We start from the raw sequence: 15,616 nt of genomic DNA, 5'->3' as shown, positions 1-15,616 counted from the left end.
TGAAGAGAAAGAAATAAGAGACTCCAGGATCAGCTGCTTGTAGTCTATCAGCCTTTTGGGGAAAAGGTCTAGATCTAGAAGAGGAAATCTGGATTGCATTTGCCATTTGGAAAAAAAAATATATATACAAATATATACACACACACATACACACACAAATGCTAACTTCTAGAGGGTTGCATCACATACTGGCATTCACATGATTCAGACACAGAACTGAAAATTCACTAATGCACCTGTGAAAAATGCCAATGTTTGCCAGGGACAGTTAGTTTAAATTACTATGTCTATCTTCTCCTGAGGAGAAGGACAAGAAAACTTGATAAATATTTTTCTACCAGAAAAAGAAGGGCAGAAACTCACCTCCTTCATACACGCTGGAGGTCAAACTAGATGATGTAATGAACTCTTGTGGCTTTAAACAGGTTTTATAGATTCTCTGACTTAAAAATAGACACAATGTTTAAATAATAACCTTCTCTTGAAATTGACTGCCTTCAGTCACTGGCTGAAAGAACTCTGACCATAGAAGTATTTGTAATAAACCAAAGGAAAAATCCTAGGTAGATACTCCAAAATTGAATAGCATTGACTCTATCCACCTGAAAAACAAATGATGTAACTTACACCATCTTCTGTATGGCCTGCTTTAGCTAGGTGCAGAATTCCATGAAGCACACAGACAGAGGACGTGTCTACAGTAAAGACATTATTCCCAGGTTCGGGTACTGGACCCATTTAGCCACAGCAACAAGGACTTCTATCGTCAGCCAAGAGGCCTGGAGACCACCGTGTCCCATGCAATTGGAACCTGCTTCTGGTAGTGGGAGAGTACAACTAAAATCAGCTTTATATGTCTGCACTGCCCTGACATGTCTGCTGTAGGCACTCCTCCGATGATTTAGTTCAAAGCCTATTACCATACAATAATTGCCAGAGGTCACATCATCACGGGTCAGATGAGGACCTGAATTCATTAAGTGAACCAATATACATCTTGCCTTTTTGCTCCTTTTTCAAGTACATGGCCAAAGGAGGAAGTAGAGGAGAGATGTGTTGTCATCTCCTCAATGGAGCTTTTCCTTGTCAGCTACACCATTGTTTAACTTGTCACAAGTACAAGCAAATCAACACAACATAGCAAAGCTCACCAGCTTGTAGGAACAGCCTAGAAGTTCACTGGATATCACTTAACTCCATGAGCCACTGAATATAAAAACAATAAGAATCAGATTACTTTGCTCATATGTTTTGACAACAGCAATTTCATTTTATTTATTATGATAATTCATAAAGCACTATCAAATGCAGTGTAGAATTTCTTATAAAAATAATTACTATCTAGTAATGCAAGATCTCACTGAAGAACACCATTAATTCCTTGACACGGAAAGAGTCAGACTTTGTGCAAATGAAGGATTAGCAGGGTTTCAACACACACATTTCTGTGCACTTAAAATGTGTAAGGATCAAACCTTATTAAAACAGCACTTCATACTATGCCTTAAAATTATAAACCCTGAGGCAGATTTTTAGTACGTCAAGAGATAGCTATTATACTACTATATGTGTCACGTGAAAGGGAGGAGGGAGACAGAAATGCAAAGATTTCTAGTCTTAACTGTATTAATTAAAAGTTATTAGCCGTAAGTGCTTCCAGACAATCAGATCCTTATGTACCCAACACTGTCTTTTAACTGACAGCACACAGGATGGAAGGGGTTCTGACCTCTAATGTGAAGCTTCACTTCAGCCAGGGAGAAAATTATTAGCAATAAGCACTTCTAGAGAATCAGAGCCTTATGTTCCCCAACACTGTCTGGTTTTTAACTGACAGTCCACAGGTTGGAAGGGATTCTGACTTCTAATGTGAAGCCACACTTAAGCCAAAAAAGAACTTTTCTCACAACAGCTCCAAAAATAACATTTATTAATACAAATATGTGACAGTTATTGTGGATTCTGCTTTGCTGGTGATAACGTTCAGCTGCAAGATTGTATTTAATTGATAATAAAAGATCCCAAAAGAAACCAGCACAAACACATTCTACAGAGACAAACACACTAAACTCAAGTTACAATACAGCAATGTATCCCATTTTCACGACAGACAGAAACTAGCAACAAAGAACTACTAACTAAAAACACAGCCACATAAAACATTTATTCAGACACTCTCTCAATAACATAAGACAATAAAATATCTTGCACACCACTCTCTCTGTAACACAAAACAAAAGGGAAGAGCAGAGCTGCTTCTTATCAACATACATGTTGAAAAAAAACTACACCTTGAAAGTGAAGCAAGTTACTATAGAGCAAAACAGAGCTGGTCTTACAAAATAAACAAAGCAAAAAGCAATAACCAATATAAAGTAGCAAAGTGTGAAGCAAGTTACTGTCATTAGTATTAAGGTAGCAAAACACATTTAGTAAAAGAAATGCTTATAAAGTAAGAATCAAAGTGAGAAAGGAAGAAAGTAAAGTTAAAAAAGTAAAGTTAGAAAAAATAGAAAGCACACGGTCTCCTCACCCCTACATTGTTCCAAGAGGAGCTGCAGCAGTTACCCTCACAGAGACATTGGCATATTTCCCTCTCCTCTGCTGGAGTTTAAACTCCAAACACTTTTTATACCTTTATTTTTCTTCCACGCGGGTTTGTGTGGCTAAGTCAATCTATTGGGAAGGTGATGATGATGCCCTGAGGTGAAGTGGGCCCTTGAAGATATCCTAAAAGAAGACCATGCTATGTCTTAACACTCCATTTTTGTTAATCTTATCAGTTTGAAAGCCTTTGTCCTCTGCTTGGAGCATCTCTCCAGGGGGGCTGAGGCATTTCACTCAACCCATCAGGCCTTATCAGGGACATCACCCTACAATATGTTACAGTCTAGGATAACACAGTAATAAAGTCCTATCTAATTGCTGTATACAGAGAGCATAAAATAGTTGCTCTTTCCTACAGCTATTCAGAAACTCCAGACTTTTATCCACAATGAGATGTCACCACTCTCATACAATAAAGAGAGAACAGCTTTAATACAATTCTACGATTTGTCTTTCACTTGGGTACTGAAAACATTTTGAGCACCTAAAGTAACCTTTTCCAAACCTACCATGCAGCATTTGGACTGCCTCCATATGGGCCTGAGGGTTATGTGTGTTTAAACTGCTTCTTTTTCTATGCAGAACAACTTTGTGGTTGTACATTGGATGGTTGTTTTTAAGGTAAGATTTCCTTAACATTAAAAAAATTTAAAAGGGATGGTGTCTTTTCTTCTCATTGTTTAATACCGTTCAAAGTTGTCTGAAAATTTGCTTACACATAATCCTAAAGGACTGAATCAGTTACCTGCTTTGCATCATCTCTGTTGTAAAAGTCCTTGCAGAACAGACACTATGAAGTCATGACACTCATGATCCAGATTTGTATGATCTCTCTGACATGTTAACTCAGGTCTTCATAATTAGAATGAATCCAGAAGCTATTAGGAAATATCCTTGCAATTTAAATAAGCATTTTACTAAATATTAAGATACTACTCGACCCAGATTACTTGCCATAGGGAGTTTGCCCCACTTAGTAAACTGGAACCCCCCAAAACCCACCAGAAATGTCTGCCAATGTTAAAATCAAGATCTCATAACAAGCAACTAAGAATGCTGAAAGAACTCACAGATGATGTTGCATTCTTCCAGACTTTTCCATCTTATCTCAGATGTTTATACTAAAAAGAACAGAGAAGTTTTCTACAAAGCACAATTATTATCAATCCTCTCCCATGTTCAATGAGCACAATATTCTTATAATGTGACTGAGTAGCCCTCTCCAATCCTCAGGAGACATTAGCAAAATAATTATTCCCTCTCACTGCTCCTTTGTTATTATTTTTTTCACACTCATTACTTCAGGCAGAAATAACTTGGAGATACTATCATCAATTTACCAAAACAGAATTCCTCTGCATTCAGTTTAAGTTAGGCTTTTACAATTACATTGTACATTAGAGCTCATTCCAATGATTTTCAACCTGGCTGAAACTGACTGGCTCACTAAGAGTGCAGTTTAATTCTTCCTCCTCTAATTTTGAAAACTAGAAGAGAAATGAATCTACCTCCAAGCCTGTTGGAATCAATCTTCTTTTCTCTTTCTCACAATTTATAAGCCAGAGGCTTAAAAAGTGTTCATATCCGCTTTTAACAAGCTGGTTATGTGAGATAAGCACAAGAACATTAATAAAAACAGTTCAGCATTAAGTCATGAATGTTTTACAAAAGCAGACCTTAAATAAAAAAATCCTAAAGGCTAATTGTGATTTATACTATGTTTCTTTTCCTATACTACCAATTGTCAATCATCTCTAAAGGATATCTTCTTTTATATGCCAATGTCAAGAATGTAAGTGCTGTCAGCTCATTCCTCATCAGGTGAAATACTGCACAGCACAGACTACCTCTCAGTCCTGGGACCTGTAAGTGCTGCACTGCTGCAGAAGAGGGTTTATTCCTTCCCAGTTATAGACTTTTTTTTTTGTTATTAGTTTTTTTAATCTTTTAAAAGAAATCTCCACAAAGATTTTATAGCTCTCAATCTTCTGCTCTGTCACTAGTTAAGAAACATATGAACACTTCTGTTTCTTGCATGTTGACATTTAGCTTTCATATAAAAAGTGAGAAAAACTGTAAAACCTAAGTAGAAAAGAACAATTCCACCATATATTGAGTATCTTTCTGAATAAACATGCAAGACATTTATTGAACAGACTTTATGTGTGTTAGACACCTCACTCACATAGGAAAAACAAAAGCCTACACACTCCAACACCTCCCATGAAGGTCTTGAGTTCCAGAACTGCTTGAAAAGAGCTTAAAATTATTGCTTAGACAAAATACACAGCATTAAGCCTTTAGAGAAGACCTTACTTATAAAACCCTAACCCACAAAGACTTGACTACCCATGTAATTTCACATACAATATTCCCCACTGAGATCAATAGATTTGAAATGTTTTTCAGAAGACATTGGAATAAAATCTAATGACATAAAAGGGGGAAAAGAATTGACTTGTGAGTAAGGGAAAAAAACCAACAGGAGACTAAAGTTATATCAAGACTCAACTGTAGGATGGACCACAACATGGAAGATGGTGCACAAACATGACTCAGGCAAGTGAAGAAGGAAGGAAGACATTCAGAGCTGAGCCAGGGGCCAGGCTGAACAGGGGGATTTGAGACCAAAGCTGAATGTAAGCTCAAAATTCAGCAGTACTGCAGCAGTAAAGCAGCCATAAGACGAGAAACTGTGACTGAAATGGAGAAGCTGTGTTTGTTTCTTGGCAGAGATAGGACATTCGTCACACAGGACTGACTTACCCAATGGACACTAAAGTACAAAGTCCAGATTCCTTCCGCTGTCCTGCCCTCTCTATGTGATAGCACCAAGAGTCTAATTATGAGTTAGCATGGATTTATTACCCATAACGAAGTTTGCAGCTAAAACAGAAACAGACTCCACCCTCCTAACTCCCAGCCCTCTGCCCTCATCCCTGGACAAGTCATCCTTGAATACAGGAAGAGAAAGAAACAAAGATGAAACATTACACTAAGGTTGTGAGAGCACAGGAAGAATCACCAAGCAATAAATAATGCTAGAAGTGGAGAAGAGAATAAGTAATTCCACTTCATGAATCTGAGATGACATGGAGGAAGAAAACATATATTTAAATACACAGCCTGGCACCCAATTCTGAATTTAAAACATAGATATATATTTATATCTCCAACTGAAGGCAGTATAATGCACTCGCCGGCTTCTCAAGACATATACAAAGCTCAAAATTACTTTAGAGACACAAATATAAATGACTGACTTTTCCACGCAATTTTTAAAATTGCATAGAAGAACATCAAGTTGAATTTTATTACAACCTGATATCACAAACGTTTCATCATGTAACTCAATTTTACTGCATTCTCTTTGCTAAATCATTGTCATATGCACTCAGCTACATGAAAAATTCAATGTATGAGATTAATGTCTCACTCTTTGTACAAAGGTCTCACAGTCACATGCTCTGAGTAATAGAACTGTGCAATCAAAAATACTTTTATGATGTATTCTCACAGGCATTGAACTTGTATCAAATCCCTGCATTAACCAGATACCTAACTCCCCAAAACACCAAGTGTTAAATCCCTTATGGATTAGAATATGAAAGCTTTCTCAATTCTAATTACTCCAAATTATATTTTACACTATAAACAAAGAGATCTTTGACTCAGGAAATAGAGAAGACAACACCTCAAACACTGTGGACTCAAGCAAAAAGAGCAGCAGCATCGGAAGAAGGAAGAGTACATGAGAATGAAGAGCAGAGTCCTCAGTCTTCATGAAAGGAGCATTCAGAGGGATGAATGAAGCCCTCTCAACCACCCCAGAATGAAAGAAAGTGCTCATTAAGCAAAGTTCACGTTTCAGGTGAAATACAATTCACTAGGAGCATTAAGGGAACTAATCATAACAACGTGAAAGCCTACTTGAAGTTAAAACATTGATAAAATTGGGGTAATCTTGTGTATCACCAGGTATCTGCAAGTACTGAAAAGCAAAGGGACTTCTGTGATCTCATATATTTCCCATGATTTTTGGATCAAGATTTAAGCAGCTGTTTTGGGAAGGTGGGATATGCTTTCACACGGCTTCCTAATGATCTGGGCCCATGTAATGAGCCACAAACAGGTACTGCTAACACCTCATTTTCAGCTTCCAAGTTACACTTGAGACAATTCTGGAAGGTGAGCGGGAGGAGAAGGGAGTACTGATGGGAGAAGCACCAATCCTGGTGCCTGTTTCTCTACTTGGTCAATCTTTAAAAATGCTTTTACATGCAGGAGCAGAAATCAAAGTAATACACTCAAATCCCCAGGAGGCATCCCTGCATTTTCCAGTTACAACATTCCTGAGCTACAGACATTTGGGCTTACAGTAAAACTCTTGCAGTAGATTCAGTCTGTAGCATCCAGCAGCTACTGCAAACTCCAGCCCCCTGCCCCAGGAACCAGCTCTGGCAGCTTCACCATGAAGTCAGTCTAACATAGCTCCTCTGCACTCATGGAAATCTTGAAAGAAATAGGACGTTCCCTTACCTGCAGTAGTAATCTGCAAAATCTAGAAAATATATACCTGCAACATTTTAGATTATTAAAAGATAAATCCTCTAACTCATCTAAAACCAATGCATTCTTAAAAAAAACCAAAACCACCAATCAAAATGCAAATCAACCTCTCCCCAAAACAAACATCAAGTTATCTGTACAAAATCTATTTTTAGTTACTGAACATTCATAACACCAAGCCACCCTCAACAGATACCATTCTTGAAATTTGTGACTTTTTTTCTAAATATTCTGTTGAAATACTTAAAAGTTTCTCAGTATTACAGAACAAAATGTTCACCATTTTACACGTGAGTTTTTATACTGTTTTGTTTTGCTTTTCTTCTTTCCTCTCCTCTGTAGCTTTACAGAGAGCATAGTGGTTTCCATGGTTGGTCAAAATGACAACGTGAGTGAGGCTTTAAGAACAAAGGCAAGTAGAATACCCTGTCACACCACCACAGTAATGAAGATGCATCAGTAAACTACACAACAGAAGATCCCATAGCAATTGGTAACTTCATGGAAAATACTAACTCTGAACCTTTGAGGCTACACATTCTGCTAACTTTGCCTATCCAGAATGTATAAGGTTGTTGAAGTCCATTCACAAAGAGACAAAGGTAATAAATGCAAAGAAAGTAATTTGTAACTTGCTATTTCCATGTTAGATCTTAACCCTGTGGAGATTCACAGCATGCCTAACTTTAATTACCGAGACAGTGGCATAGAGAGAGAAGGGAAGAAAGGACTGGAAGCATTCAACTGGTAGCAATTCAAGGCCCTGAGTTGACTAATATTTAAAAATTTTACTAAAACTGACATTAGAGTCAAAGGCATGTGTTAGTGATTATGGGCTCATGGTCACAGTTCAAAATAAAAACAGATCCTAAAAAGCTAATGCTAACAACATTTCCATTTGTGATTCATTTTTTATCCCCCCAGTGTCCATGACACGCAATTAGATACAAAAAAATAAAAAAAAGGCCTCCCCACAAAACAGATGGGAAAGTTGTTTCTTCTCACGTTGTCATGGTCTTTCCAAGAAGGCTGTGACTAACCTTGACAGGGAACAAGCAGAATTATGCAGGATCTCTGAGTATCAAGAGCTATAAAAGACACCTTAACATTCCATTTCAGTGACTGAAGAGCTCTGTTTTATAAACAGTTATGCAAATGTTTTCTACACACACCCCAGACAGTCTCACTAACTTAGATAAAACTTTCTATAACTTTATACCTAAGTTCCTCCATGGGCACCATGGAGAGAAATTCCCAGCAAAATGTAAAATTCAGATGACAGCCTTCATCTAACTTGGGATCCAGGGTAGAAAACTGAAATTCCTAAGTATCAGAGTTAAACCAAGATCTGTACAAAACTGAGAAATTCAGTGTGTTGGACAAATAAATTGTTGGATAAATCAGAATCCAGCTCTGGAGTTAAGATAAAACAGTACCAGATATAGATTCCAAAAGCAGGAATTCTAGTTTCTGGTAATGCAAATAATTTAACACTGGAAAAATTAGAGAATTAATACTGAGAACAAGAAGTGAGTCTCATATATCAAGTTTTCACATTGAAAAACACACTAACTGCACTGTTAATTTAATAGGTATTATGTTAAGTATGGCCTTACCATCAGAAAAAAGGGTATTTCAGGCATCACACTGCTCTCTGTACACAACATCAGTGAAAAGCCTTCTAACCATGAGCTGTTGATTAGCCTCCTTGGAAATCCAGCTCAGGACTAGAATGATGGAAACTCTGAAACCCCATGGACAAAGGGCACACAGAACCAGATGCTGTTAAGTGAGAAAGCAAGAAGAAACCCTGGTTTCAAATGAAATGTAAGAAACAGACTTATCCACATGCAGAAAACACACACACAAGCAAAAGCAACTTTCTGATTACTTTTGAATGGAGACACAAGGATCAGGCCACTCACACTGCACCATAAGCACCACAGCTAAGACATGTTAAGTCTCTTATTTCTGGCCATCAGCCCCACTTCACAGAAGTCTGGATGGGTCACACACCAAACGACTTCCGTTTTCTGTCTGGCACAGCTAAAAGCTGTGTCTTCGAGAAAATCTCACACCGTGGACCAGTCATGTACCATTAAAGAAGAGAGGGAGGAACTGTAATTAGGAGGGTAAGAGCAACAAGTGGCAGACTCTGAAATCAGAGTTAGCAAACAATCTATCCGTGCAGTCTTCATCGTGTGGACTTCAAGTTTTCTCTTATCTCACCACAGTAACTTAGAGGTTTTTATATATTTGATCTATTTTGAGCCTCAGGGCCTCAATTATTTGACTTCAGAGACCAGATTTTAATAAATTTGCACACACAGGACAAAACAACACAGCAGTTAATGTGACCGATTTTCCATCTACAGCTGGACTACTGACAGAAAGAAAATAAACTATATTTTAATAATTTAGTTGTCACCAAGTGCACAACTTCTGTATCTTTTTTCCATCCGTGCATTTCACAGCAGAAGTAACTTTAGATTAATCCTGCCCTCTCTATTACTGTTATAAATAACTCAGCACCTAATCACTACTGGGTGTTGTTGCTTGTGAGGTGTTACCTCCCTCCAAATAAATCTAATGGGATGCTTTCACTGCTTTCAAAATTATATGAAACCAGAAACACACATTCTGAGCTATGAGAAGGCATAACTCAATACTGCAGCCATTATGAGTGTTTGACAATACAAGTCAGCTTGTATTGACAATTACAGTCCTAAGCCACTTATATCTCCACAGTAGACTCTCCCATTAAAAGCAACCAGCAGCTGCAACCTGGAGCCTTGAGCACAGTATCTCATTACCTGATAATACCTGTATGCTAATAATGCTACACTCACTGTGAACTGTGAATCAAGAGGAGATAGGCTGCATCTCCCTTACACCTTGGAAAACCTGTAAGCTCTTTGGAAATCCCACTGCTCGCTGAGAGGATACAAACTCATTTCAAGCCTGGCCTAGGAGAGGCCTCTTCTCAGAAGGCAAGGGTTGCAGCATTTCCATGGGTGCTCCATGGAATAGAGACTGGACACGCAATGCTGATTCAGTATTTCCAGTTGCTAACAACAAAAATAGTAATTTTTATGTTCTCCCATGTAAGCAACTTTTGTAGCTGACTTATAGACATTGCACAATCACAAATGAGAAGACAGATGGTCAATAGGGAGGACCATATTTTTGATGATTGAGAGGCATAATTTAAATATAATCTACGTTGCAAAGGCAAGCAAGATCCATCATTTGGTTAATACTTCAGTAGACACAATGCAGAGCAGCAATACTTTTATCTTCAGTATTTCACCTCAAGTAAACAGAGCAGACTCCACAAAACGTCATACCACTGTATGTAACTCTGAAAGGTATAAGCCCCATGAGCCAAGGTAAAGCACAATTTTTGAGTGGGAGGATTGGTTCCCAAACAACATCCTTTAGAAAAACTTGTTCCAACCTTTCTTCTATTGCCTGTTACTCACTGGCTTGAAACTACGGTTTAGGGGAAGCTGCGACGTCCCCTCGCTTATCATGGATACAAAGTAGTCGTGCTGAGGTTACAGGGGGACAGCAGCACCTCAGATCCCTCTGCAGAATGCCACGAACCTGCTCCACCGTGTGCCTGGTCACCGGCACGCTGGGGAGGAGTACGCGTCATGGCGGTGAGAGGGGCAGACTGAGGAAAAACGCCAGGGAAAGTTACTAGATAGAGGGAAAGGGCTGAACCGCGAGAGACGAAAGATAGCAGGGAAAGCATCAAAGAAACGCGGGCATGCAACAGGAATATCCCACCCGAAAGCTGCCTTTCGCCCGCTCCTAGCAATACAGATGGAAAAGCCAGCTCGACCACTGGCTAAAAAAGCACCACAATCAGGACTGAAAGACAAGTCACCTGGTAGAAGGTGAGGAAGGAGCAGGAGGGCACCGGCACCGATGGAGCCCTTCCCGGGCAGCGGCGGATCCTCACCCCGCGCGCTGCCGGCGGGAGCCCGGCGGGCAAGGTGCGCGCAGGTGTGGCGGCGGCGTCACCGCAGCGGGAGGAGGGAAATACAGGCACACCTACACACACACACGGAGAGGGACGTGGCCAAAAAACCACGGCGGTGGGCACGGCTGTGGCAGCGAGTGCCGTGCCCGTTGGCGCCCGGGAGGGAGGTGCTCAGCCGGGAGGTGCTCGGCCGCCCCTGCCTGAGTGGAGCGCGGCGGCGGGGCCGGGGCAGCGCCGCACAATTCGCCCTGTTCCGACGCCTGGCGCTGCCCCGCCGGCTTTTGGCGTCGCGGAACAAAAGGGGCGCTCGGCGCCCGGGGGAAATCCTATCCCGCCCCGCCAGCCCCTTACCTTCCCCCGAGTCCTCCTCCCGCCCCGGGGGCGGCGGTGGCCGCGGGGCTCCGGGCGGGACAGCCGGTACTCCGGGCAGGGGCGGGCGCGGGGGCTCCGCTCAGCGCAGCCAACAAAGTGCCGGAGCGGCGCGGGGCGGGCGCCGGTCACCGGGAGCAGCGGCGGAGCGGAGCTGAGCGGAGCGGAGCTCCCTCTGCCGGCCCGCCGCCCCGCCCCGGCCCCAGAACGGCCCCGGCCCGGCCCCAGCCACGGCACAGCCCCGGCCCGGCCCGACACAGCCGCCGTTCGGCCGCTCTGCGGGGCTGCCCACGCGTTCTCCCGCTCCCGCCGCGCCTCTCCGGGCGCTCAGGCAAAGCAAAGGTGCTGAGAGCTGCTTCCCGGAGCAGCGCTGAAATATGGGAGTTGTTCGAAGTCATCGTAAGCGTTCAGAAAAAAATTAAATAAAAAGCCACACGCCAGACCTACCCACACTCCAAAGCAAAATCCTTCCCCGAAGAAGTAGGTGTTTCTAAGCCACCTTTGGAACGAGTGGACGACGAGAACACATGTCTCCCATCCTCGCTTGAAATCCCGGATGAAATCCCCCAGCTGTTTATGTCGTTTCCATCTGGCACCACATCGCTCCCGACTCTGACAAGTTACAGTGCAGAGAACAGTCCCGTGTACAGACACTATTGGCACGCTTACAGGTAGCCAAAGTCCTCACGCTACAACCGTGATTTCTATGAGGAGCCACTTCCTCTCCTAAAAAATCGTGTTGTTCCACGAGAACCTGTTTTCACTGATTTCACTTTCAAATAAGCTTTTGCCTTTTGTGACTCCAGAGAAAAGCTTAAAAACATAAATCTTTTGACAGCATCAGATATAAGAACCTCTGTTCAAGTAGTATACAGGAGGGCAAATCTGATTTTTGAGCTTCTGTTCCTGATTTTTGATAAGATTCAATTGCCAGTCCTGAAAGACTTACACACCTACTTAATTATGTTTCTGAGGCTCCTTCCAGGCTTCACCAAAATTCCTCACGAAGATCAGAATCTTATCTAGACCAAACAGCCATTGAGTCACTGCTATCCAAGCATGGCATATATTACAAAGTTTCTGTGATTCCAGGCCCTCTTCAAGAAACCTGCAGTAGAAAAGTATAAACTAATGAAAGAGCAGCTGCTTGCTTAAGTTTCCACTCAGTTCCAAGAAGTGAGACTTGGCAGGTCCTTGCTTTTTATAACACTCTGTGACTCATTTGTAGAGGCAGGTGAAGTCAGAGCCATCACTCCCAGAGTCGTGCCCCTGACAGCTCCTTCAGGAAAGACTTGGATTTTACCATTTTTAAAAAAGAGGAAAGGACAATATTACTCAGCTACTGCTTGCAGTGGCTTGGTTGCTGAATCTCTTCTCAAGTGATGCTAGTCCATGCTTGACCTGGTGTTTGCCAGCAAATCTTCCTGAAAAAAGGTCTGAACTCTACAAACTGTGTTATTTTGCCAGGCTTCTCGGCAGGGTCAGGGCTGAAGGCAGTGTGGGCAGCAGGCAGGCATGAGGCACTCTTGAGGGATCCTGTGAACCAGACAGGAGAAAGTAACCTGAGCTTGCAGGTCAGGCTGGGAGAGGTGGGGCCTCACTCCAGGATTGCTTAGGAGTTCACCTTAACCCTGCTTTAAAAAAAAAAAAAAAAAAAAAAAAAAAAAGCACAAAAAAGCAGTTCAGCCAACTTCCCCTTCCTGGCTCAGCCCCTTGTCATGCTGCATCTTCTTCTGATAGTTCTATTTTTTATGGTCCAGATAGCCCTACGCAAAACAGGAAAGCACAAAAACCCCTTTGAAATAAGTCCACTTCTATGTACCTAAACAAGCATTGAAATGTGCAGATACCATAAACTTACCTAGTTTGTTTCCAAGAAACTTTCAAGTCTTAAAGAACTGGATTATGCAGAGGCTACCAAGGTAATTTGTGTGAATGAAGCTTACAGGAATACTGACATATAAACAGACATTTCCAAACTACCTGTGCCAGACACCATACACACTCTTCCTAGGTAAATAATAACAGTAATTTATACATGAAAGTGCTTACCCCATGAGAGGTGGAAGGAATACGAGAGATGCTCTTAAAGAAAAGGCTGGGGACTGCTTCAGTCCTTGGCAGGGATAAACAGTGCCTCTCTTCCCCCTTCTTTCCTGGATAGCAGCCCAAGACCACCCCCTGCTCCAATTCCCTTTAACAAAGGACAGAATGCAAATGCAAAGACCACTGTGGGCTGATATTTTTGTTTGGTTTTACTTGAGAAGAAAATATTTTAAAGGAACAGAGACAATAAAGAAGAATGTGCAAAGTGAGATGTGAGAATGAGAAAAGGGAAACTAGAAGGATAAATGGGAGTGAGAAAGATTTGGGGAAGAATAAATTCTATTTCTGCTTTTTATGGACTTTTCTTCAGGATGTGTACAGTAGGTATGAACATTGATATGATTAAGAAGTTAGCATCTCTGCATTTAGGAAGCAGACTATTATAACATAGGGGATGAAGAAGGCATTTCATCAATGTTTGTTTGGAGAAAAATATGCCAAAGAATTTTCTCCTGTTGTAGAACAGCCTAAAGATACTTTCCATGCTGAGAACCTGCAGAAGGACTTACATGCAATGAACGACTTACACAACGCTCTGGCAGACCCAGCAGTTTGCTGACACCCCCCTTCCTGTATGGAATTTGGCCAAGCACCACAGCCCCAGCCTGTCCAAATCTCCTTTGCAGGTGTATACAATCCCTTTGCAGGGATGGAAGGCACAGTGCGGGGAATAAACCTGCAGACCCGTGGGGAGCACCACTGCTCAAGCTCTTTTGAAAAGTGATGGGCAAGGGTTCAATTTGTACAGTATTGGCTGCAGCAAGGCTGGGGATTTAAGATTAACTATTTGATACTGGAATTTCCACTCTCATTGAAAACAGACACGACTGTATCCATAGAGTTTTCAGACGAAAAATATACACAGCAAGGCTGATTCTTCCATTGATTTTAAGGCACGTGCAGCTCAGTGAGAAACAGCAGAATTGTTCCTGATTTAGGTCATAAAAATGCAAGGTAAACCCAGAGGAATCCACAGCAAATGAGAAAAACAAAAGAGACTGGCTATCAGTCCATGCTCCTCCATTCTTTAGGCTAAAAGAAAAATAAAGTCACAAATACAGAAAGTATTTATTTGCTGCTTATGTAAAATTTTAGAAAACATTCTGCTTAAGTCTAAACATGATACCATCTAGAAAATTATGCAGAAGAAATGATTTGAAGAATAAGCATAGAGACTCTTCTAGTCCCAAGGTCATTCATTAGTTTGATTGGGAGTTCCTTTTGGTTGTGTCTGGTTTTAAAATATTCTGCTTAAATATGCCATGTCATCCTTTTTTGATAAATATATATATATATATATATATATATATATATATATATTTAGATCAATTTTAGAAAACACTAAATGAATGTAATTAATTGTTCTAAATTCATGGCTGACTTATACACCGTATCCCAGGTACAGAGCCAAAGAAGTGCAAAGAATTCCCAGAATTCTCATTTCCACCCAAGAAATTATTATGCAGAAGAGCTCAAGGATATGGCAGACAATATGTCAGGTGAGAACAAGGTGTCTCTCACAGTCCAGTCATGGTGTGGAACTCCACGGAGGTTCTCAGTGACTTTGATAGATAAGATTGCCTCGAAGAGCTGTCGAGAAACACTTTGACCAAGTTATATGAGGGACCGCTCTGTACTGCAGAAAATTTTGGTGTTTGAAAAGAAAAAAAAAATCAGTCATTGCTCATGGTCCTTGTGATGACTGTGTTCCAAGTCAGAGAGAATGGAGTTACACCTCTATCGTGTAACTGGGTGTTCTGATCTGTTTTACTTTATTTGGAGTTTGCATCACTAAACATGCACCTTCCCTATTTTCCCCATAGTCTAGCTGCCAGAGGTTTCAGACTTTTATTCCTCATTCCTAGTTATTACAGCCATGGAGGAGATTATTTGACAGAGTTGACTAGGATAAATGAACCAACTCTTCATCCTGAAGCTGCCACTACTGATGAATTAAAAACTTGCCAGCCAGCCATT

At 41.1% G+C, this 15,616-nt stretch overlaps 1 protein-coding gene across 6 annotated transcripts in view; it reads right to left on the bottom strand.

Annotated features, from left to right (window-relative positions):
* The window catches only part of EPS8 (EGFR pathway substrate 8, signaling adaptor), a 143,552-nt gene extending 129,901 nt beyond the window's left edge, over positions 1–13,651 (bottom strand). Inside the window, exon 1 of one of the 6 annotated variants that reach the window (XM_071551386.1) lies at positions 13,586–13,651. The gene's annotated coding sequence lies outside the window, so the exon portion shown is untranslated. Of the gene's footprint in view, positions 1–11,068; positions 11,200–11,515; positions 11,715–11,980; positions 12,830–13,585 lie in introns of those variants that run through there. The other 5 variants (XM_071551380.1, XM_071551385.1, XM_071551388.1 and 2 more) reach the window with 5 other exon arrangements.
* Between the last annotated feature and the right edge of the window lie 1,965 nt (positions 13,652–15,616).

The sequence above is a fragment of the Pithys albifrons genome, chromosome 3 (genome assembly GCF_047495875.1).
Source record: "Pithys albifrons albifrons isolate INPA30051 chromosome 3, PitAlb_v1, whole genome shotgun sequence".
Classification (NCBI taxonomy): domain Eukaryota; kingdom Metazoa; phylum Chordata; class Aves; order Passeriformes; family Thamnophilidae; genus Pithys; species Pithys albifrons.
Note: the sequence above shows the minus strand (reverse complement) of the source record. Positions and strands in the feature narration are given on the sequence as shown.